This window comes from Vombatus ursinus, unplaced genomic scaffold, assembly GCF_900497805.2.
Source record: "Vombatus ursinus unplaced genomic scaffold, bare-nosed wombat genome assembly UNPS02014775.1, whole genome shotgun sequence".
In the NCBI taxonomy this organism is placed as follows: Eukaryota; Metazoa; Chordata; class Mammalia; order Diprotodontia; family Vombatidae; genus Vombatus; species Vombatus ursinus.
In genome coordinates this window covers 5,748,865-5,771,408 of record NW_020954553.1, presented here as the reverse complement: position 1 = coordinate 5,771,408, position 22,544 = coordinate 5,748,865, and the positions used below count along the sequence as shown (strand labels likewise).

The following is a 22,544-nucleotide window of genomic DNA, read 5'->3' as shown; positions in this document are numbered from 1 at the left end:
TCCCCCCCCATTTAACAGATGGGTAAACGGAGACCTTGTGTGACCTTGTCCAAGGTCACATTGGTATTAAATGCCAAAGTCAAGATTTTAACTCAGGTCTCCTGACTCCAAAGCCAGTCTATAGCACCACTCTAATCAAGAAGGGCAACTGAATTCCCATTGTGTGTCTGTTTACTTAGTTCAGGTTAAAGATTATGGTCATAAATGTTCCTGACTTTGACAGAATATGGGAAATATTGCCCAAAAAGGACTGATAGAGTTTAGTGATACAGAGGACCATGGGAAAAATTTGCCCCAAATAGTTCTATGGTTGCAAGCCTAGTCAACTGACAAAATGTTAGTGTTAATGAGAATAATAAAGAAGGAATATATATTAATTTGGTAAGGATCATCATAGGTTTAGAGCAAATTTGATGATTCTGTGGTCATCAAATTCAACTACCTCATTTTTCACAAGAGAAAACTGAGGTCCTTGGAGGTTACTTGACTTGTCCAAGGTCACAGAGGGAGTAAGTGCAGATGAATTCAAATTCAATTATAGACTTGAAGAGTTTCAAGTATTTTCAAGACACAGAAGTAGAGATGTAATAGAGATAACTGAATATGGGAGAAGCTAAGCAACCTGGGCTAGAGATGCAAATCTGGAAGCATGTGTTGACAGGAAGCAATTAGAACTGTGATAGTAGGGTTTATATCATTCTAATGGAAAGGGAAGGAGTGGAAAGTTGTCTATCTCCCCTGACATTAGGTAACCTCACCTTTTTTTGTTCCTCCTTTCTGGTCAATTTTTCCAGCTCTAGAATCCTAGGAGTCTCTGAGTTTAATCAAACCTCGGATTTGAAAGGAAAATAATCTCTCCCTAATGATCAGATTCTAAAACACTGACTTGAAGATTTTCTATCTGAAAATTCTTGGAGGTTAGGGATGTAAGGAAACAGGCATGGGAATACAATGTCCTAGTTAGGGATACTTTGGGAGCAAATATTTTGGAGAGTCATATGCAATCAGACTCACATAAGTGGTTTTAGTTTTTGACCTGGTCATTTCACTGCTACAACATCAATTGGCCAATCAACATTAATTAAGCACCTACTGTATGCCAAGCACTGTGCTAAGTTAACATTGTTGTTCAGTTGTTCAGTCAGTCCAACTTTTCATGGGGTTTTCTTGGCAGAGATACTGCAGTAGTTTGCCACTTCCTTCTCCAGCAGATTAAGGCAAATACAGGTTAAGTGACTTGCCCAGGGTCACATAGCTAGTGATATCTGAGGCCAAATTTGAACTCAGTTCTTCCTGTTTCCAGGCCCAGCTCTCTATCTATAAGCCACCTAGCTGCCTCAAGCTAACATTATTCCCCCACCCCACCCCCCAAAACAAACTTCATTAAGAAGAAAAAAAGACCCACACTAACAAAAATATTCATAGCTTTTCGGTTTGTAATAGCAAAAACAGTGAAAATGATTTATATGTGAACAAGTAGGAATGAATAAATTATAGTATGTTAATGTAAGGAAAAATTATGATGCCATTAAAATGCTACATATGGAAAGACTTATATGAAGTGATTCAGAGCAAAGCAGTAGAACTGTATACACTGACTACAATAAGGAAGGAAGGAAGGAAGGAAGGAAGGAAGGAAGGAAGGAAGGAAGGAAAGAAGGAAGGAAGGAAAGAAGGAAGGAAGGAAAGAAGGAAAGAAGGAAGGAAGGTAGGTAGGAAGGAAGGAAAGAAGGAAGAAAGGTAGGTAGGTAGGAAGGAAGGGAGGAAGGAAGGAAGGGAGGGAGAGAAGGAAAGAATGCAAGGGAGGGGGGGAGGAAGGAAAAAGAGAAGAAGCAAGAGTTCTCCACACCTCAAATATAGAGCAAAAGTACTTCATTATTTGTTAATTCATTGGGTTCTGCCATATTAAATGCTAAGAGTTTTGTAGGATGTAACCCCTTATCTTGTATCTTTAATTGACTGCTTTTGGAGGTTTTTTATGGATGTTTATAATAAAAAACTTTTTTTTAACCCTTGAGAATTAAAACTTCAAGGACTTTTCTTGATACTGATGCTAAGCTCTAAACTCTTTCCAGTTGTTCCTAGATGTTTACTCAATGCATGTTTCCTTGAATTTGCCATCCTTAGGTTCAAAAGAGTTGTTACTAATTATTGTGTTGTTGCAGCTTTGTCCTTTGTCTGTTCTCCCTATCCCCTTCTATAAACCTTAAATAGAGAGAAGGGGCCAGACTTCAATGAGATAAGCAGATAATGATTTAGAGAGGCGTAAAATGTAAGTAACCTTGGTTGGGGGGGAGGGGAAGGGGGATAGGGAAGTGAAATTAACTTGACCAAGGAATTCATATGAGTAGTGCACCTTGGACAGCTAACGTGCTCTCAGACCACATTGGTGTCCAGAACAAAAGAGGTAACGGTTTCACTATACTCAGACCACATAGGGAGTGTTGCATTCACTTTAGGGCACCATATTTTAGGTTGGGCATTGAAAAGCTAGAGGGCAACCAGAAAGGTGAGGGGGCTCAAACCACATCACATGAGGATGAAATGAAGGAATGGAGGTATTCACCCTGGAGAAGATAAAACTTAGGAAAGACATTGTTACTGTCTTCAATACATGAAAGGTTAGACATTATTATTAGACTTATTCTGCTTAGTATTAGATGATACAACCAATGGATTGGGAGACAGATTTTGGTTAAACATAAACTGTGCAACAGAGAAAATGTTGTAATAGCCTCCAAATTTTTCCCCCAGCTTCTTGTCCTTCCTTCTGTCCATCCCATCCTCCATAAAGCTACCAAATTGATATTCCTAAAACAGAGATCTGATCATGGCAATCCTCTACCCCTCTTGAAATTTACCACCCCCCCCCAAAAAAATTAGTGACTTACTCTTATCTCTAGGATAAAATAAAAAATTCTCAGCCTGGCACTCAAAGCCCTCCACAATCTGCCTCCCCCCTCCTATTCCAGTCTTATGTCATATTATTCCTTCTCATGCATGCTCCATTCTAGTCACACTGGTGGCTAGTTTTTCCCTCTCTATCAACCTTTGCTGATGTAAACGCTCACTCTCACTTGAAATTACTTTGTTTTAATTTGTATCTAGTTTATATTTACTCATCTATGTACTTGTACAGAGGCAGCTAGGTGGCACAATGAACAGAACACTGGACTTGGAGTCAGGAAGGCTTGAATTCAAATCTCTGGTCAAATCACTGTCTGCCTCAGTTTTCTCATCTGTAAAAGGAGGATAATAAAAGCAACTTACCTCCCAAGGTTGTCATGAGGATTAAATGAGATAGGTTTAAAGTGCTTTGCAAACTTTAAAGTTCTGTATAAGTGTTAATTATTATTAAGGTGGTTGTTGTTATTATTATTGATTATGTTGTGTGCCCTAGTAGAATGCAAGCTCTGTGAGGTCACATATTGGCTGTGTGACCATGGACAAGTCATTTAATTTCTTGATGTCCCAGGCAGCTTTCCAAGATTATATTCTACCACTTGCTACCAATTTTTATAAACTTCTCTGGGTCTTCATTTCCTTCACTATAAAATAAGGGGATTGGGCTAGATTACCTCTGAGCTCCCTTCCATCTCTCCATCTATGACAATAAGTCACACAGACATACACAGACATCTATATCAGTGGAGGGAGTGGGTCAGACAACACTAACAACAAAATGACACCTATTACCAGAGCAGCTAAGAAATCTCATCTTGTCATATCTCAGTCATCCTTCTAGATTCTCTTACAAGGCAACCTCAGTTCCCAAAGTTTAACCCAGTGAATGTTTACATCTCAGGTAAAACTGGTTAATCAACACATGTAACTGCATGACTGAGTATTTTGCCTTAAAGACTCATCATGTAATGCAGGTAAAGGTGGTGATGGTGGGGGTAGGGGGGTTGGCAAAACTCTGTTCCCTAGTATAAACCACAAATATATAAACACCTATCCTTGGGGATTATTAATGTGCCTAGAAAGGGAGAATCCAGCATCAACTGGGAAATGCACAAGAACTGCGAAAGAAAGAAATTTCATAACCCTTTCTGAGATAGCAATCTCGCTCCTGTACTTTCCAGGAAGAAGCTGGAGCCATTCCGGCAAGCTGAGTAAGGTCTGAAGGAAAGCACATACTTCTTTAGAAAAACAGACAGAACAAACCAGGAAGCTACAGAGTAGAGCAGGGAGAGGTCACTCCCAAACCCAAACAAGGGGGCAAATCATGTAATCTTCAATCCCCTAAATTTTCTAATAGGAAGAAAATACCAGACCAGCCAGGCTGCATAGGGCACAGATATAGACATGGGGGCAATGGGGTGGGAAATGGAGGGTGGGAGATGGCCAAGGTCTCTTTGCTGTCTACTCAGATCAACAGGGGTCATGGGAAATCTGAGATGATGCTGATGCTCCCAATGGGAAGGAGCCCAAGAAGTTTGAGTGCTCTAGAGATTTGTCTTCCAACTTATGAAACTGATGTCCTTAAATATCCATTAAGAAATTGAACAGAACTTTCAAAAAACACTCCAAATGTGACCCACCTTCCCTTCTTGGCCTAAGAGCACTTTCCTGTCTCCCTGAATTACCCGCAATTTCGTTCTGCTTCAAGGGCACTCACTTCCTGTTCTCAGAAGCCTGATTGGTGTTACAGAGCTCCTGTATGGCAGGAGGTTTTTCATCAGTAGGTCAAGTCCTTCCTCTAGAAAGCGGAGGGACCCCTAGAATGCTGGGTGTACTGGGGGTGTGTTCACCAACTCTCCCCACAGGATATCTATTTCCTTTCTCTTCCAGTTCCCTTTAATTAGAATCCTCTCCAAGTAAGAATTTTTAATCGTTCACAAGCTACTGAAGGGAAAATGTCTTGATAAATATTGAGTTGACAAGAAATAAGGCTTATAAAATTTATTTTAACACATTATTAGACATCATCTTCCAGTTTGTAAATTTATAATACGAACATCTAGGGAACATCGCATCCAGAGCCAAAGGCACAAAACAACAAGAGAAAAATAACCCTATAAAACTCCCAACTATTATTTCTCTGTCTTTGTGGTTTCCTGGGTAAATCTAATTTGTTTCCTCCAAATTATCCTGTTTTCTAGTCAACATGGTAATCAAAACATCTCCCCCCCAAACCCTCCTTCTAAGTGCCACATAATCTGCATTTGAATTGGAAAAATGCTTCAAATTACTTTCCCAGCCATTTCAGTGTGCTTCCCATGAAGTACCCTTCTTTACTTGCTCTCCAGCATTTAACAGGTATCCCTGGTATGGCAGACCCCTCCCTTCCCCTGAAAAAAGTATGTGTCCTACAGAAACTTGGGGAAAGCGCTGGAATTGGATTTTCCTGAAGCTACATCCCTGCCCGGAAATGGGCTGCCACTTGGGTCCTTTTCATTGCTTAAGGAAATAAAGGAAAGGAATTATTTCACACCCAAAGTACTCGCCTATTCCAGGAATAAGTAGTTAGAAGGCTCATCTAGTCCCAATCTTGCCATTTAATCTTGGAGTCAGGAGAATGGATGCCATGGCCCAGTTTCTAACCCAATCTCTCCATCTACAACAACAGTAAATGTGTGTGTATATGTGTATGTATGTATATATATACATATATATATATGAACATGTTGACACAGCACAATGTTTGATTATGCAGTAAGCTCTTAATGTTTTTTTTTAATTTATAGCCCTTTAAGGCTTACAAAATGCTTCCCCCACAATGCAGTGTGGTAGGCATTAGAGATATTGCCATCCCTCACCCTCAGAGGAAACAAAGTTGGATCAAGAGAAGTGATTTATGGCTAGTAAGTGCCAAGGCTAGGACTTGGAATCTAGGTCTCTCTTTACTATAGGTCTATCAGACTTTTCCCAGACTTTCCAGACTGGGTGGTATGGTACATAGAGTCCTAGACTTAGAGTTGGGAAGATCTGAGTTTAAATCCAGCCTCAAACACTTATTAGCTGTGTGACCCTGGGCAAGTCATTTAACCTCTGCCTACACTCACATGAGAGGTATGGGATTGATCATCTCTAAGAGTCCCTATGATATCTGCTCAAAGGATAAAGCCTAAATTCCTTAACCCAGCAGTCAAGGTTCCATAGCTGTTGTTGTTCTTCATCATCATCATCATCATCAGGCATTTATTAAACACCTACTGTGTACCAGGCACTGTGCTAGGAACTAGAGATATAAAGATAAAAATTAAGTAATTCCTGCCCTCCAGGGGCTTAAAATCAGGAAGACAACATCTAAATAAAGAGATCGAAAATAAATACAAGTTGAATTTGGTGGGGGAGGGGATCGCATCTGGGAGAATAAGGAAAGGCTTTCTTCTTGTAAAAGATGGTGCTGAAACAGAGTTTTGAAATAAACAAGAAATCTTAAGAAGTGAAGAGGGCATTCATTCCATGCTTAAAGACACTGTAGAGCCATCAAAGGTATATTTTAGACAGTTTAAGCATGTACACGCAATATGTGTATGTTTATTTATAATTATTTATAATCAATTCTATTTATAAATTATATACATATATTGTATTTTATATAGTATAAATTTTTATATATTTATAAATTATATACATATATAAATTATATATATATGTGCTACTGTATTAATAATGTATATTATAGAACTTACAAAAATAGAAATAAAAAAGATGAGAAAGATGAAATAACACTTGATCCTACAGTCAGTAGGGAGCCACCAAAGCTTATTGAGCTGGGGAGTAACATGGTCAGTCATACCTGTACTTTAAGAAAATCATTTTGGCAGCTGGATTGGAAAGGGGAAAGAATTGAGGCAGCGAAACCAATTAGAAGGCTATTGTAATAGTCCAGGTAAGAGGTGATAAGGGCCTGAACTAGGATGACAGCCATGTGAGCAGAGAGAAGAGGACAGATAAAAATAAGATCTAACAGAATATAGCACTTATTATGTATCAGGCACTGTGCTAAGCGCTTTACAATTATTATCTCACTTGACTGTCACAACAACCCTGGGAAGTAGGTACTGTTATTATCCTCATTTTACAGATGAGGAAACTGAGGCAAATAACGGTTAAGTGACTTGCCCAGGGTCACACAGCTAGTAAGTGCTTGAGGCCACATTCAAACTCAGGTCTTTCTGACTCCAGGCCCAGAACTCTATGTACTATGCCACAATGTGGGAAATGTGGAAGCAGAACTGAAAAGATAAAGCAACTCACAGGATATGTGGATGTGGATGTGGTGTGAGAGAAAGAATCGAGTCTAACATGACATTGAGGTTAAGAGAACCTGGGTAACTGGGAAAATGGTGGCATCCTTGACAATAACAAGGAAGTTTGAAAGATGAGCGGGTTTGGAGGGAAAAATAATGTGATGAAAGATCTTTTTTTTAATTTTTAATTAATTTTTTAATTTAGTAATTTTATTTAGTAAATTATTAAATTTATTATATTTTGACTTTTAAAATTCGGAACAAGATAAAGTTCTCATTTTCTGAAAGAAAGGTCTTCTTACAAGAAATACATGATACAGATGACAAGCCATCCATCCATCCATGCCTGCCCATCCTGTGCAACTTGCTGGGTCCTGCCCAATATGAAAATGGAGGAGGCGGGCTCTTATTCCCAAGTCACTGCCCCGAAGCAGAACCCGCCCCCTCTGCAGCCACTGAGGGTAGTGGTTAGTGTGAGATGGTGAGGGAGAGGGCAGAGCCTTACAGGAATTGGAGATCAGCTAGAAGAGGCTGTGTTGGAGACAAGCCCCATGACTATCACAGCAAGGGTGGGATGTAATCCATTACACACTTCACTGGGGTCAGACCACAGTCCCCTCGTGACGATGCCATGGCTCCCTAAGGGCCCAAGCCCTGACTCTGGAGATAATGGCTTTAAATCATTTCATCCATGTAATTCTTTATTGCTTATAAGTTGGAATCTACTCGTGCCCACTATGCATTTCTCTCTCAGTTGCCCTTTGAGTGACCCATGGAGACTGTGGTATTCTGTGACTCTCATGACCAAAAGATTACTGATGTGAAAAAGATGAACCTTTGTTTTAGGGAGAGACTTGCGGTCATAAAAAAGAAACGGGCAGCATCCCAGAGGCAATCCAGCCCACACTCTCCTATTCACTTTTGGGCCCAGTTCATTTTCGTTGCATACTGTCCATTCAAGATTTACATGTCATCGCAGATCTGTTCTGTGGATTATCGATCCCACTCCAAATCACCGTCATCTGGACAATAGGAGCTCTTCATCCACTTGATTCTTTCGCTATGCAAACTTATTGACTAAATGGCTCTTTAAGAAGCTCTGCCATGCTGGGGCTTGATGCAATCAGCAACATGTCATCCACCCCCAGGAGCATCTAAAAGCCTTCAACATCCACAGGGAATCCCTCGCCTGTGCGAACACTAAGCCAGATCTCCTGCATCACAGGGCAAATGCCACTGGCAAGCACGTATCTCCTGTTTTGATTCTTCACTTGGTATTAATACCAAAAATTACGAGCCCACTGTCTGCATTGGTAAGTGCCTGGCACGATCACAATTTCATAACATGGACAGGCCATGCACGCTTCACTTCTAGCTCCATTTCTCAGGCTCCATTCCTCTTTAAATTAATTTCTTCAACTCCTGTCCAGCAGCCTTGCCTTCATGCTGGTACCTATCCCTCCCTGTTTCTAGTTCCCCTTAATATGCTGTCTTACTCATTGGAATATCAGCTCTTCGCAGTTAGGAGCTATCTTTCGGGACTTGTATTTGTACCCTCCATTTTTAGCATAATGCCTTCCCACCCTGGGACTTCTTCAGCAACTGAGACCTTCTCCCCCTGGACTGTGCTCAGTAAGTTCTGGGCCCTGCATTTTGTGGACAGACCCAGGCTGGCCAAGCTTCGTTCCCTTCCCAGCTGTGCTCTTGTTTTTCTGTACTTCACCCCTAATCTCCCCACACAGGTTCCTTCTCTTCCCACTCCCCACTCCTCACTTTTATATTTCTTTCTATGCCTTTTTATGTGTTGTCTTCCCTGATTAGAAATGTAAGCTCCTTGGGGGCAGGGACTATCTTTTACTTTGCTTGTATTTATATCCCCAGTGCTTAGCACAGTGCCTGGCACATAGCAAGTACTTAATAAAAGCTCATAGTCTGCCTACCTAGCATGTGATAAGTGCTAAATAAGTACTTTACTTAAGTCATTATTGTTTTTATTGTTGTTATGAGTTAGAGAGGTATGGTGGTATAATGGATGGGGAGCTGGCACCTAAACCAGGAAGACCCAAGTTCAAGTACTTCCTCTTCCACATAATGGTTCTCTGACTCTAAGTCAGTTATTTAGCCCCTCAGTGGTCTGGGCAGCTCTCTAAGACCATAAGTTACAGAGATGGTACCAACTTGCATTGAAAGTTTCCTCACCTAGGAAATCTCCCATCCCAATGAAATCACACATCTACTCCCAATCCCACTGCTATAAATTAGGTCATCTAGCTCCCATCTCTCTCTCCAAACTGTACCATGGATAAAAAGGCAGAAGGCTTGGTTTTAAATCTAACTTCTTATGCCAACCTGATGTGTGACCATGACCGTGACACTCATCATCTCTGGGATCATCCGTTTCATCAGCTAATAGGGTTGTTGTAAGCCTCAGATGAGATGATGTATGAGAAGCCAAAACATTATATAGATGTCACCTATTATTAGTCAATGAACATTTATTAAGAATCTACTACATGCAAAGCACAGTGGGAGGCAATGAGGGAAGTAAATAAATTTTTTTAATGTAATTGAGAACTATGTCCCCAAAAGACAGGAAACTGTGCATCCCCTTTGACTCAGCAATACAATTCTTAGGTCTATGCCTCAAAGAAATTTAAAAAAAGAGAGTGAGAGAAGGACCCATAGGTACAAAGTATTTATAGCAGCTCTTTTTGTGGTGGCAAAGAACCTGAAACTACAGGGGAATCTATCAACTGAGTAATGGCTGAACAAATTAAGGTACACAAACATAATGTAATACTATTTTGCAGTAAGAAATTACAGAGGAGATGATTTACGAGAAACCTGAGAAGACTTGTATGAATTAATATGGAGTGAAGTAAGCAGAACCAGGAGAACAATTTATACAATGACAACAATATTGTAAAAAAAATCTACTTTGAAAGATTGAGAACTCTGATCAATGCAATGACCAAACATACTATCTACTTCCTGTCAGAGAAGTGATGCACTCAAGAGTGAAAATTGAGACATATTTCTTTTTCACATGGTCAATATAGGAATTTGTTTTGCTTGGCTGTACATATTTGTTACAGGTGCTTTAATTTTCTTTCTTTTTCAATTGGGAAGGAAAGGATAGAAGACAGTTTTTGGTAAATGGAAAAAAAAATAAAAATTAATTTTAAAAGATAAAAAAGTAAGATATCCTGCTATAAAAATAAAATAATTGTTTCCCTTATCCTCAAGGGGATTAGACTCTAACAGGGGAGATACAAAGAACAATAATACAAAATAAACCATAAGGTGAGAAATAATATACCTCTGTGACCTTAGGAAAATCTTTTAAACTCTCTGGGCCTAAGTTTTCTCAACTATAAAACGGGGTAAGGAGGGGGTACAAAGAGGATCTCTAAGGTACTTTCTATTTCTAAATATTATGATACTAAACTATATCAGATTGCTTACCATCTCTCAGGGAGGGGAGGGTGAAAGGAGGGAGGGAGGGAAGGAAGGATAGAATTTGGAACTCAAAACTTTTTTTATTAATTTATTTTGATTTATCAACAATCACTTCCATCAGCTTTTGAGTTTTAAATTTTTTTGCCTCTCCCTCCCCAAAATGGAGTGCAATCTGATATAGGCTATACATATGCATTCCTATTAAACATATTTTCACACTAATGATGTTGTAAGGAAGAATTAGAACCAATAGGAGGAACTACCAGAAAGAGGAAACAAAACAAAACAGAAGAAAAAAACAGCTAATAGCATGCTTCAGTCTGCATTCAAACTCCATAGTTCTTTCTTTGGATGTGGATAGCATTTTCCATCATGAGATCTTTGGAGATGTCTTAGATCCTTGCATTGCTGAGAAGGGTCAAGTCTATCAATATTAGTCATCGCATATCGTGGCTGTTACGTGTACAATGTTCTCCTGGTTCTGCTCACTTCACTCAGCATCAGTCCATACAAGTCTTTCCAGGTTTTTCTGAAGTCCACCCATTCATCATTTCTTATAATATTCCATTACATTCATATATCACAACTTGTTCAGCCATTCCCTAATTAATGAGCATTCCCTCATTTTCCAATTCTTTGCCACCACAAAAAGAGCTGCTATAAATATTTTTGTACACGTGGGTCCTTTTCCCATTTTTATGATCTCTTTGGGATACAGACCTAGAAGTGGTATTGCTGGGTCAAAGAGTATGCACATTTTTATAGCCCTTTGGGCATAGTTCCAAATTGGTTGGATCAGTTCACAACTCCAACAACAATGCATTAGTGGAACTCAAAACTCTTACAAAAATGTTTAAAAATTGTTTTAACATGTAATTAGGGGAAATATATGTATATAAAAGCATTAAAAATAAAGTCATTTATGCTAATAAATAAACAAATATCATGATACTAAATCGAGGCCCAGAAAGAGTAACTTGTTCAGGGGCATATTGCTCATGGCAAAGACAAGATGAAAACTAAGTTTCTTGATTTAGTCTAGCCTGAAGTTCTTTCCACTTCTCCATAGTACCTACATAGTTTGTTTGGTGTATGGCAGGTATATAATGGGGCACTAGGTGGCGCAGTGCATAGAGCGCCCAGCCTGGAGTCAGGAAGACTCATCTTCAAATGAGTTCAAATCTGAGTTCAACTCAAACTGAGTTCAAATCTGGCCTCAGACATTTACTAGCTGTGTGACCCTGGACAAGTCACTTAACCCTGTTTGCCTCAGTTTCTCATCTGCAAAATGAGCTGGAGAAAGAAATGATAAACCACTTGAGTATTTTTTGCCAAGAAAACCCCAAATTGGGTCAGACACAACTGAAAAATGATTCAACAAAGGTAAATAATAAATATTTGGTAAAAGAATAACTTGTTCATACTTCCAGTACATCCCCTAAATTACAACAAACACTACTGTTTGCTGCAGCTAGATGTCACATTAGATAAAGCAGTCAGGAAGACTCGAGTTCAAATCCAGCCTCACATATTTCCTAGCTGTGTGACCCTGGGCAGGTCACTTAAGCTCTATTCACCTCAGTTTCCTCATCTGCAAAATGGAGATAATAATAGTACCCACCACCCAGGGGTGTTATGAGAATCAAATGAGATATTTGTAAAGTGCTTAGCATAGTGCCTGGCACATAGTAAGCATTATATAAATGTTAGTTATTGCTGTTATTGTTTTTTAAAAAAAGTTTCAACTTGGATCTTTGTAGTTTCGATATCTGTCCATGAAGAAGTCCAAAAGTAGAATGGGCCGGGCCTAGAAATGGTGAGCTCCCCCATTACCGAAAGTCTTCCCAGTGAAAAGCCAGATGTTCATTGGTTTGGAATGATGTTCAAGGAATTCCTGCTCAGCTTCTAGTTCAAGAAGAATCCCTTGGAGGGTTCTTCCAAATCTGAAATTGTATTAGTCTAAAAAAAAACCTCTTTTTAGGTATTAATACAGGTTAAAATATTTAGGTGGTACAGTCATAGTAGGAGCTTAGAGCCAGAACTGAGAGAGACCTTAAAGTTCATCTTGCCCAACCTCCATTGTTTTAAAGACAAACATACTGAGGCCTGGAGAGGCTGACTTGGCCAAGTGGCAGAACCAGACTGTGAACTCAGGTCCTTCCCACCAAATCGAGAGCTGCCACCACAATGACAAGAAGAAAACATATGATGGCTCCAATGTGACCTCAGAGATCAAAAGCATGATCACGTCTATCAAACAAAATAACTTTTTTTCAATTAAAAAAAAGAAAACCTCAACAGCCTTTAGCAATAATTATCCAAGTAAAGTGGGCTGCAAATCTGTTACAGAATTGTTTCTGCAATAATGATACTTCTAGTAAATTGCTGCTCAGAGTACTGGTATGGCAGGCCAGGCTATGTAATAGAAGGATTATTATAGAAACACTTAAAATGAATTAGAGATTATTAAAGATTTAGCATTATGACCCAGCCTGATTGCAAGAGATCTTGAGTTGGATTGCTTAATGGACAGATAAAAGTGCTAATTAAGCCCCCTTTTAGAGGACATCCCTAGGCAGCTCTATAAACCACAGGTTGCATGAGTTCTACAGACTAAATGATGATCCAATAATGCCAGTCCAGTTACAGAACTACTACAAAACTACAGAATTCAAAAACAGCAAAAGTTTCCTTCAGAAGAGGAATATACCTGGCAACCTGGTGAGATGTCTCAACTCTTCCTTGGGTTCCTCAAGTTTCCTTATTTTCCTTCTTCAGTCTCTTTATTTTTCTTATTTCTAATTCCTTTGCCTGAGATAATACAAGGAACCCATCAAAAATTCCATCATCAAGCCTCAAAAAAAAAAAAGAAAAAACAACCAGTACAATAAAAGGGGGAGGGGGAAAAAGGAAGGAAAAGACTTGTCTTTACTATTAAAACCTTTTCAAGCAAAGGACTGAACAGCCCTCTTCCTAGTCAATCAGTCCTCAGTATTTATTAAGTATCTAATTGCTATGTGCCAGGCACGCCGTTAAGTAGTAACTGGAGATACAAAAAAAAGGCAAAAGACAGTCCTACTCTCAGTGAGCTCATAGTCTAATGGAAGAGATAGCCTTTAAACTAGGTACAAACAAGCTTATAAACAACTGGAGATCATTAACAGAGGGAAGGCACTGGAATTAAGAGGGAACAAGAAAGGCTTACAAGTGAAGACAGAATTTTAGCTGGGACTTGAAGACAAGAAGGCAAGGGAAGACAAGAGGCTACGAAGAGGAGGAGAAAGAGCATTCCAGGCGTAGGGGACCACCAGCGAAAATGACCTAGAATAACTTCATTGGCCAAAAAGATCTGCCACTTCAGAGACAGCTTAGCTTTTCCAAGATTTCTTCAAGATCTAGCTAGGAGTCTAAGCCACGCACCTTAGTATCTATTGTGCTTCGCTGCCCGGTTAATTAATCAAGGATTGCAAAGCACCTTACAAATATAAAGAGCCCTGTAAATGCTATGTGATAAATTCTTTTGCCTGCTCTAAATGTCAACGTTAAATTAAGAAAGGGCGGGGGGAGGGGAAGAGTGGAAGACAGATCTCTACCTGATTTCCGATACCATTATAATTCAGTGGTCACCTTAAGACAAAGCATCCTTATATACACCTGCAGCTGGGTCCCTAGAAAGGAAACCTGGAACGGGAAAATCGGTGATGGGAAAGGGAACTACGCTGAGGTCGCAAGGAGCCAGGCCCCCTGCTACCTGCATCCTTTCACTGACGACAAATCAAAGCTATAAAGTAAAACTTTCCACCCAGTCGCGGGCTGGGCTACGTCTTTGCCTCTGCGGCCCACTCCCTAGTCGAGGAACCTGGGAAGCTCTTGGACAGGTGCAGTGATTTGGGGGGAAGCATTCTCCCCAATTCCGGCGATTATATAACCACAGACATTCCAGCGCCGGGGAGGAGCCGAACAACGAGGGCCTCTCAGGGCCAGGATGCAGCCCCCTCCTCCCTGCCCCCACAGGTAGAGGACAAATCATCTCACCCCATGGAGGGGTGTGAGGGGGGGTGTACTCAGGACACATAGTGAGGAGCAGAGTCCCCAAGCCACAAGCTCTCAGGTGACGTGACTTAAAGAGAGACCATCCTCCCGGTCTGGAGACAACATTGGGGAGGGGAGGGTAAGGGGGACCAGGAGCCCTCCAGGGTAGTAAGGAGAAGAAGAAGGGGGTTGGAGGGAGGGTAGCAGTGGGAGGAGGGAGGTGGCTGGGGAGGGGGAGGGGAGGAGGAGAGGTTGCTAGCAATAGCTGGGGAAAGAGACAGAGGGAGTAAAAACGGGGGAAGGAAATGGGGGGCAATGATGGAGGGAGGAAGGACAGAACCCTAAAGGGAGAGAGGACTAGAGCCCTAAGGTTGAGATGGCAATGGGGTCTGGGGCATACTCTGAGGAGGGGAACAGGAGGAGGAGGGGGAAAAGAGGCTCCAAGGGGTTGGGGGGGCAGCAATTGAGGACAGAACCCAATGTGGGGAGCAACAATAAGGGGAAGGCAGTCATCAGTGAGAGTTGGGGGCAGCAATGAGGAGTTGGGGGTAGAAATGAAGAGTAAAGGAGGTAGCCGCAATGGGGGTTGGGGGGTTGGTGGCATATGGGGGTACACAGCATAAGGCAGAGGGAGAAGACGGCCGCCAATGAGGGCGGAGGACAGAAATAGGGGTTTGGGACAGTTGGGGTTCAAACAGCAAAAGGGGGAGGGGGGAAGGTGGCCACTAATGGGGGAGGGGCAGGAAGAGTGTTTTGGGGATGGATGGGGGGCAGATGGCAAAATGGGGAGGGGGCAGCAATGAGGGGAAAGAGAGGCAGGGACAGCAGCTGGGGTATCGTGCCGGGGCAGGGTCCCTGGGGTGACCGGGTCGGGCAGCGCAGCAAGGCAGGCTGGCAGGACAGGCGGGCACGGGACCGGCCCCCGTGGGACTGGTCCGGGGAGACAGCTGGCAGCCCGCGCCCCAAGGGCAGGGACGCTGCGGCCGCCCCGCCGGCCTTACCTGGGCGCGGAAACAGCAGGCTGTCTGCATGCCCGAGGCTGGGGACGGGCAGCGGGCGGGAGGCCGGGAGGACTGGCGGGCTGGCAGCCACCGGGGCCACTGGCACCGCCAGCATGTGAGTGAGCGAGCGAGGAGGAGCCGCGGCAGCGGCTGCGGCGGCGGCGGCGGCGGCGGCGGCAGCAGCAGCAGCAGCCAGCGCGAGACTGACACCTCCCCCGCCCCGGACCCCGCCCCCAGGCCCGCCGGCCCCGCCCCCGTCCCGCCCCTCCTCCTACTCTCCCCCTGGGGCCGAGCCCGGCAGCCCGCGGGGACAACGCGAGACGCAGAGCTGGCTCCTCCCGCGCGCCGCGAGGCTCCTCCTCCGCCCCTTCACCGGGGTCAAGTTGGGTCCACGGCCTGGAGGCGGGGCTTCCAGGAGCGGCCTCTTTCTCCCCATTGGCCCTAGGAGAGATCCGCCCCGCCCACTCTCACACCTCCCCTTTTTGGCTAGGAGGCTAGAAAGCTGGCGCCTGCGCAGTAACCGAGATGGGTGTTTGGATGGTCCAATGGCTAGGAGCAACGGTCAGCTGTCCTGTCAGTCTGGCCGTAGCTGCTGCCGCTGTCGCCTCCCCATCGCCCTGGCCTTCGGCCCGCCGGACGACGGGGCCTGGTTGCCAGTTACCTGATCACTTAGGTAGAGCGGCAGAGGAACCGTGCTCCACCAGGCACGCTGCCCGTCTAGGAGACGTCCCAGGGGACCCTGGTCAAGCAATCCAGGTCCAGCCAGCCCGGGCCGTACCCGAAATGACCCCATCCGGGATCTTTCTACAGACTCAGGGCAAACAGTGATATTCTTTTTAAAATTAAACTCAACCTTGAAAGAACTCCAAGCTTAAAACAAAACAAAACAAACATTGAGTGTGCCTGGTCCAGACCTCTCAAGGATATATTAGAACAGGGAGAAAGCAAATCAGAAAAAGGCAGCTGAAATGAGGAAGGGAAAGGTGCTTCAGCAGGAGCCACTGATGCGATGGCTAGAAAGTCAACTGAAATCAAAAGAATCAGGGTTTGAATCCTGCCTCAGATGCTTCCTACCTCTCCATGCCCCAGGCCAACCTCTCTGAGACTGTTTCCTCATCTGGAGAATGAAAAACAATCAATCAAATGGGCCATTCACCATGTTAGGTAGCTAGAGGTATAAGGACAAGGAATGAATCAGCACCCAATGAACTTATATACTAATGGGAAATGACAACAAATACATTACTTTACAGGATTGTTGAAAGAACGAATGAAAAAGGACTTGATAAGTATTTACTACATGCCAGGCATCATACTAAATTTTGTTAAGTACAAAAGTAGAACGTAAGAAAACAACCTCTGACTTCAAGAAGCTCACATTCTAATAAAAGAAGACAATAGTAGAGGAATATGGTGGCCAGTGAGGGATGTTTTGGTCAGGGAAGCCACAGGAACCGTTAGTGAAATTATACTTCATACTAGATGAAGGCCTACTTCCAGATATATGATCCTATGAAAAGTGCTCTGTAATCCTTAAGGTACTATGTAAATGTAAATTGTTACTCTTATGAGATAACTCTTCATTTTGGAAACAAAAAGACTAAAGGGAGATATGATTTCTTTTTCTAAAGTCATTATCACTAGTGATGGGGTGCTTGGGTACTTGTACTCGGACCACAATTCCAAGACCATATTTCTCCCTAGCCTCAAGACACTATCCCTGACAGTTTCCCTCCAGCCCAAGGACCCTATCTCTGGCAATAACTCATGAGTGGACTCAGTGAGGCAAACTATCTCTCCTGTTACAAAAACAAGCCGACTTCTGTAGAATTTCCCTTGCATGAACAGGACTATCTTGTACCAGCAGAACTATCAAGTACTGATGCCCACAGTTACCATATACAATCCAGAAGTCAAACTATAGATATCAACTTCCAAAACTATTTTGTTACAGACATGACAGACCAAAAATATACCCCTTAGGAACCCCCTCCCTGAGGTTTCCAGTAGTGAATGATGTAGTTGTATGTTATCACCTAATTAGCATAGTTGTCACATAATTCTTTTCCTATATGGTGCTTTTCCTTTGTAAGCTTTAGCATCATTCCTGTTAGGTTGCAAGTTCCCTAAGGAGCTCTGCCCACCATGGCAGGTTCCTTGAGAATCCTTGCCCCATATATAGCTTAACAATAAATCTTTGTCATCTTGACTTAAAGAATGCTTGAGCCTGTGAATTCATTCCAGATGACCCCATTCTACACTAGGGTCCTTCAGAGGTCTAAATCTCTCAGACCTCAACAACTAGCAAGGTATATTGGAAAAAGGGCAGGATCTGGAGTCAGAAAAATGGTAGCTTAGCACCTTCTTCTATTATTGTGTGACCACTGTCTAGTTACTTTCTCTGTGTAGGACTCAGTTTCTTTCTCTATAAGATGAAGGTTGATGGGGTGAACTAGCTTGGTCCGTAAAGTCCCTTCTGGTTCTAAATGTATGCTGTTAAGGTGACCATGAACTAGTCATGAAATCCCTATATTAAAACTAGAATGTACTTCCTAAAACTTGAAAGGCAGGTTTAAGAGAAATAAGTGGGAAAATTGCCATATTTGAAGTAAGGAAGCCTGAGTACAGGTGCTAGTTCTGTTCTTTACTCTCTCTGTGACCTTGGGCATTACAGTGAAACCCTCTGGGCCTTAGTTTTCTCATCTGTTGTGTGACATGACTTCCAAGGTCTCTTCCAGTTCTAAATCTGTAGGTCTTGTGAAAAGGGACAACTTAATAGAAAAAATGTTGGCCTAGAAATCAGGAGGCCTGAGTATGAGTCCCAGTTCTACCACTAAACAAGTTGTGTGAGTATTGGTAAGTCATGTCACATCTATGCACTTCAGTTTCCTCATCTGTAAAGGCATTGGACTAGGCCTCTAAAGGCCCATTTCATCTCTGGCAATCTGATTATATAAACCTAATTTTGGATTAGAACACAGTCTAGAATTAGTCTTAACTTACTGGAAGTCTACTGTAGCCCAACCCTTCTTTTATAGAGAAGGACATGTATCAGAGAAGATAAATGACTTGTCTAAAGTTGATTAGGCATGAAGTGGCAAGACTAGGGCCTCAATCCAGGTCGTCCTCAGCCTTTGAATCCAACCCTCTTTTCCACTGTACCTTGCAACTTCTCACACTTTTTTTACTTTTTGTGACCTTGTAATTAGGTACGAACTTAAATCTCTCATCCTCAACATTGTGTATAAATAAATAGCCATACATGTGTGCAGTTTATATATACATATATAATCATAGCTAGAGACAGAACAGAAAAGAAGGATTAGCAAATTTATAAATCAGAGCTCTATTTACACTTCCGTCGTGAAAGGTAATTACTTATTAACAAGTCTACTTGGTTAACTGTCATAATGTGAAAATAATGACTGCCTAGGTTCAGGTCTCCACGGAAATTCACACATATAATTTACAGGCAAACACTAATAACTAAAAATTGCAGAAGTGGAATCATAGACCTTTAGAACTGGATAAAATCTTAGAGGTCAGCTTGTCCAACTCCCTCATTTTTCAGAAGTAGGGAACAATCCAAGAGCAGAGACTCTGAAACTTACCAAAGCTACAGCTAGTAGGTGGTAGGGTTGAACCTAGGTCTTCTGACACCAAATCCAGTGATCTTTCCAGAAATCATGATCTGTTCCCTTATTTAAAGAGGATGAGCAAGTAGATTACAATTGATACTAGAAATAGCAACAGTACATCATGTGCTTTGTCCCTAGTAGGCCCTTAATGCATGGTTAAATGAATGAATGAACTAATGGCCTTTAGCTAGTTTTAGGATCTGCCTGGGCCTTTACTACTCTTCTACTGCCAGCTATACCAATTCACTTCCACCTTTGGGTTCAGGATCAGCACACACTTTTTTTTTTGGAGGCAATCTGGGTTAAGTGACTTGCCCAAGGTCACATAGATAGTAAGTATCTGAAATTGGATTTGAACTTAGGTCCTCCTGACTCCAGGGCCACTGCTCTATCTACTGTGCCACCCAGCTACCCCAGTCCACAATCTTGAGAATAGTTCTGGCCCTAAGGAGGAAATATGTAAAGAATCTTTGTTTTAGTGGAGTATTTCTAGAGAAGAATAACTAGGTTTAAGAGGAGACCATGCCTTAAAACCATGTCTTAAGAAGAAAGGAAACAAAGGTGTTTAGCCTTGAAGAAAGAAGACTGGGCCGAGAGGACCATCACATCTTCCTTAAAATATCTGGATCTGGCATCAGGCCTCATTTCAAATCTCACCTCTACCACTTTATGCCTTTGTGACTTTGACCAAATCATGACCTCTCTCTTCACAGACTGACCAAGGGATCCATGACGCACAAAAAAGATTAAGAATCCTTATGCTAGAAAGCTGGGAAATAATTTTTACAACCAGTATCTCTGATAAAGGTCTCATTTCTAAAATATAGAGAGAACGCAGTCAAATTTACAAGAATACAAGTCATTTCCCAATTGATAAATGGTCAAAGGATATAAACAGGCAGTTTTAGACGAAAAAATTAAAGCTATCTATAGTCATATGAAAAAATGCTCTAAATCACTATTGATTAAAGAAATACAGTTCAAAATGACTCTGAGGTACCACATCACACCTATCAGATTAGCTAACATGACAAAACAGGAAAATGATAAATGTTGGAGAAGATGTAGGAAAATTGGAACACTAATGCATTATGGGTGGAGTTGTGAAATGATCCAGCCATTCTGGAGAGCAATTTGTAACTATGCCCAAAGGGCTATAAAATTGTGCATATCCTTTGACCCAGCAATATCACTTCTAGGTCTGTATCCCAAAGAGATCATAAAAACAGGAAAAGGACCCACATGTACAAAAATATTTACAGCAGCTCTTTTTGTGGTGGCAAAGAATTGGAAATTGAGGGGATGCCCATCAATTGGGGAATGGCTGAACAAGCTGTGGTATATGAATGTAATGGAATACTATTGTGCTATAAGAAATGATGAGCAGGCAGACTTCAGAAAAACCTGGACTTATATGAACCAATGCTGAGTGAAATGAGCAGAACCAGGAGAATGTAGTACACTGTAACAGCCAAATTGTGAGATGACTGACTTTAATCGACCTAGCTCTTCTCAGCAATGCAAGGATCTAAGACGACTCCAAAAGACTCATGATGGAAAATGCTATCCACATCCAAAAATAGAACCATGGAATCTGAATGCAGATGGAAGCCTATTTGCTCACCTTTTCTTTTATTTTTTCTTTTATTTCTTCTTTCTCGTGGTTCTTCCCATTAGTTCTAATTCTTCTATACATCATGGCTAATGTGAAAATATGCTCAATATGAATGTATAAATACATGCCGTCTTGGGGAGGGGAGACAGAGAGGAGAAAATTTAAAACTCAAAATCTTATGGAAGTGAATGTTGAAAACCAAAAATAAATAAATTATTTTTTTTAAAAAAGATTCCTTATGCTAGATAATATATGCAGGAGTTTAGTTACTGTGTACATGTCTAATGTACATAACTATTCTTTATAACTATATTCTATGTAACTATCCTGCATCTGCTGCCTTGCTTGGCTTTAACTCTACATAACAAGATGCCCTTCCTTGGTATACGGTAATCACTTCTAAAGTCACCACCATGCTGCTATGGACACCACCTCCCTCAGCTTCCTCTCCCCTAATTAGAAGGCTGTAGGATGGAGTTCCAAATTCCTTCCAATACCTTCCTGTATCCATTCCACTTTACATCTGCTGCCCTTCCTGGTTTCAACTCCATAGAAGAAGATGCCCCTGAGCCAAGTACCCCATTGGTGTCTTGTCTCCACCTCCTCCTTTCCTGCCTCCTTTTCTGTGTTATCTGCCCCTTTAGAATGTAAGCTTCTTGAGGGTAGGAGCTGTCTTTATTAAGTGTATCCCCAGCACTTAACAGGTGCTTAAATAAATGTTTATTGGATTGTTTATTAGAACGAGGACAAGTGGGTAAAAGTTATAGAGAGACAAAATTTTGGCTGAATTTAAAGTATGACTCTCTAAAAGTTAGAACTCTTCAATAATAGAATGCACTATCTTGTGAGACAGTACGGTTCCTGTCACCAAAAATGTTCAGATAAAGTGCGGCTGACCACCTTTCAGGCATGTTGTAGAGGATTCTTTTATAAAATGGACCTTAGTCTACGAAATCTCCAAGAATACTTCCAGTTTTATGATTCTTTATTAATCTTCAGCTTCCACTTCCAAGGCATATTAAACTCCCAATCTAGAGACCTCTGTTCCAGCGCTGGCTTTTCCACCACCCAATAGTGTGACCTTGGGCAACACCTTACTTCTCAGGGTCCATTACATCAGTATATGGAAATGAGATGATTGGCCTAGAATCAGGCCTTGAGGCCACATTTGAGGACCTAGAGGGCCACATGTGGCCGAGAGCCCCACCCCTACCCTAGATTATCTCTAAGATCTCATGACATACTAAATAAAGTCCTATGATCCCATGAGAAGACAACATGGTGCTATGGGAAGAATTCAGTATCAGAAGTCTGAAGACCTGAGTTCAATCACTGGTTCTGCCTATGTGATCTTGGGCAAATCATTTATCCTCTCTGGGCCTGTCTCCTAGCAATAAAATGAGGAAGTTGGACTACATGGTGGAAGATAAAGTGAGGTAATATTCTTAAAGTGCTTTGCAAACCTTAAAGCATTATGTGAATGCTAGTCAGGAGTAAGAGGAGTCAGAGTAGGAGTAGTATTCCCTCCTTAAATCCCCTATGGCTCTCTTTCTCCCTACACTCTCAATTGAGAACTTTGCCTTATATTTCACTGGAA

At 41.8% G+C, this 22,544-nt stretch overlaps 1 protein-coding gene across 2 annotated transcripts in view; it reads right to left on the bottom strand.

Annotated features, from left to right (window-relative positions):
• Nucleotides 1-15,729, bottom strand: part of HIVEP3 (human immunodeficiency virus type I enhancer binding protein 3) — a 530,360-nt gene extending 514,631 nt beyond the window's left edge. For both annotated transcript variants that reach the window (XM_027864564.1, XM_027864568.1), the window contains exon 1: nucleotides 15,695-15,729. The gene's annotated coding sequence lies outside the window, so the exon portion shown is untranslated. The remainder of the gene's footprint in view (nucleotides 1-15,694) is intronic.
• Between the last annotated feature and the right edge of the window lie 6,815 nt (nucleotides 15,730-22,544).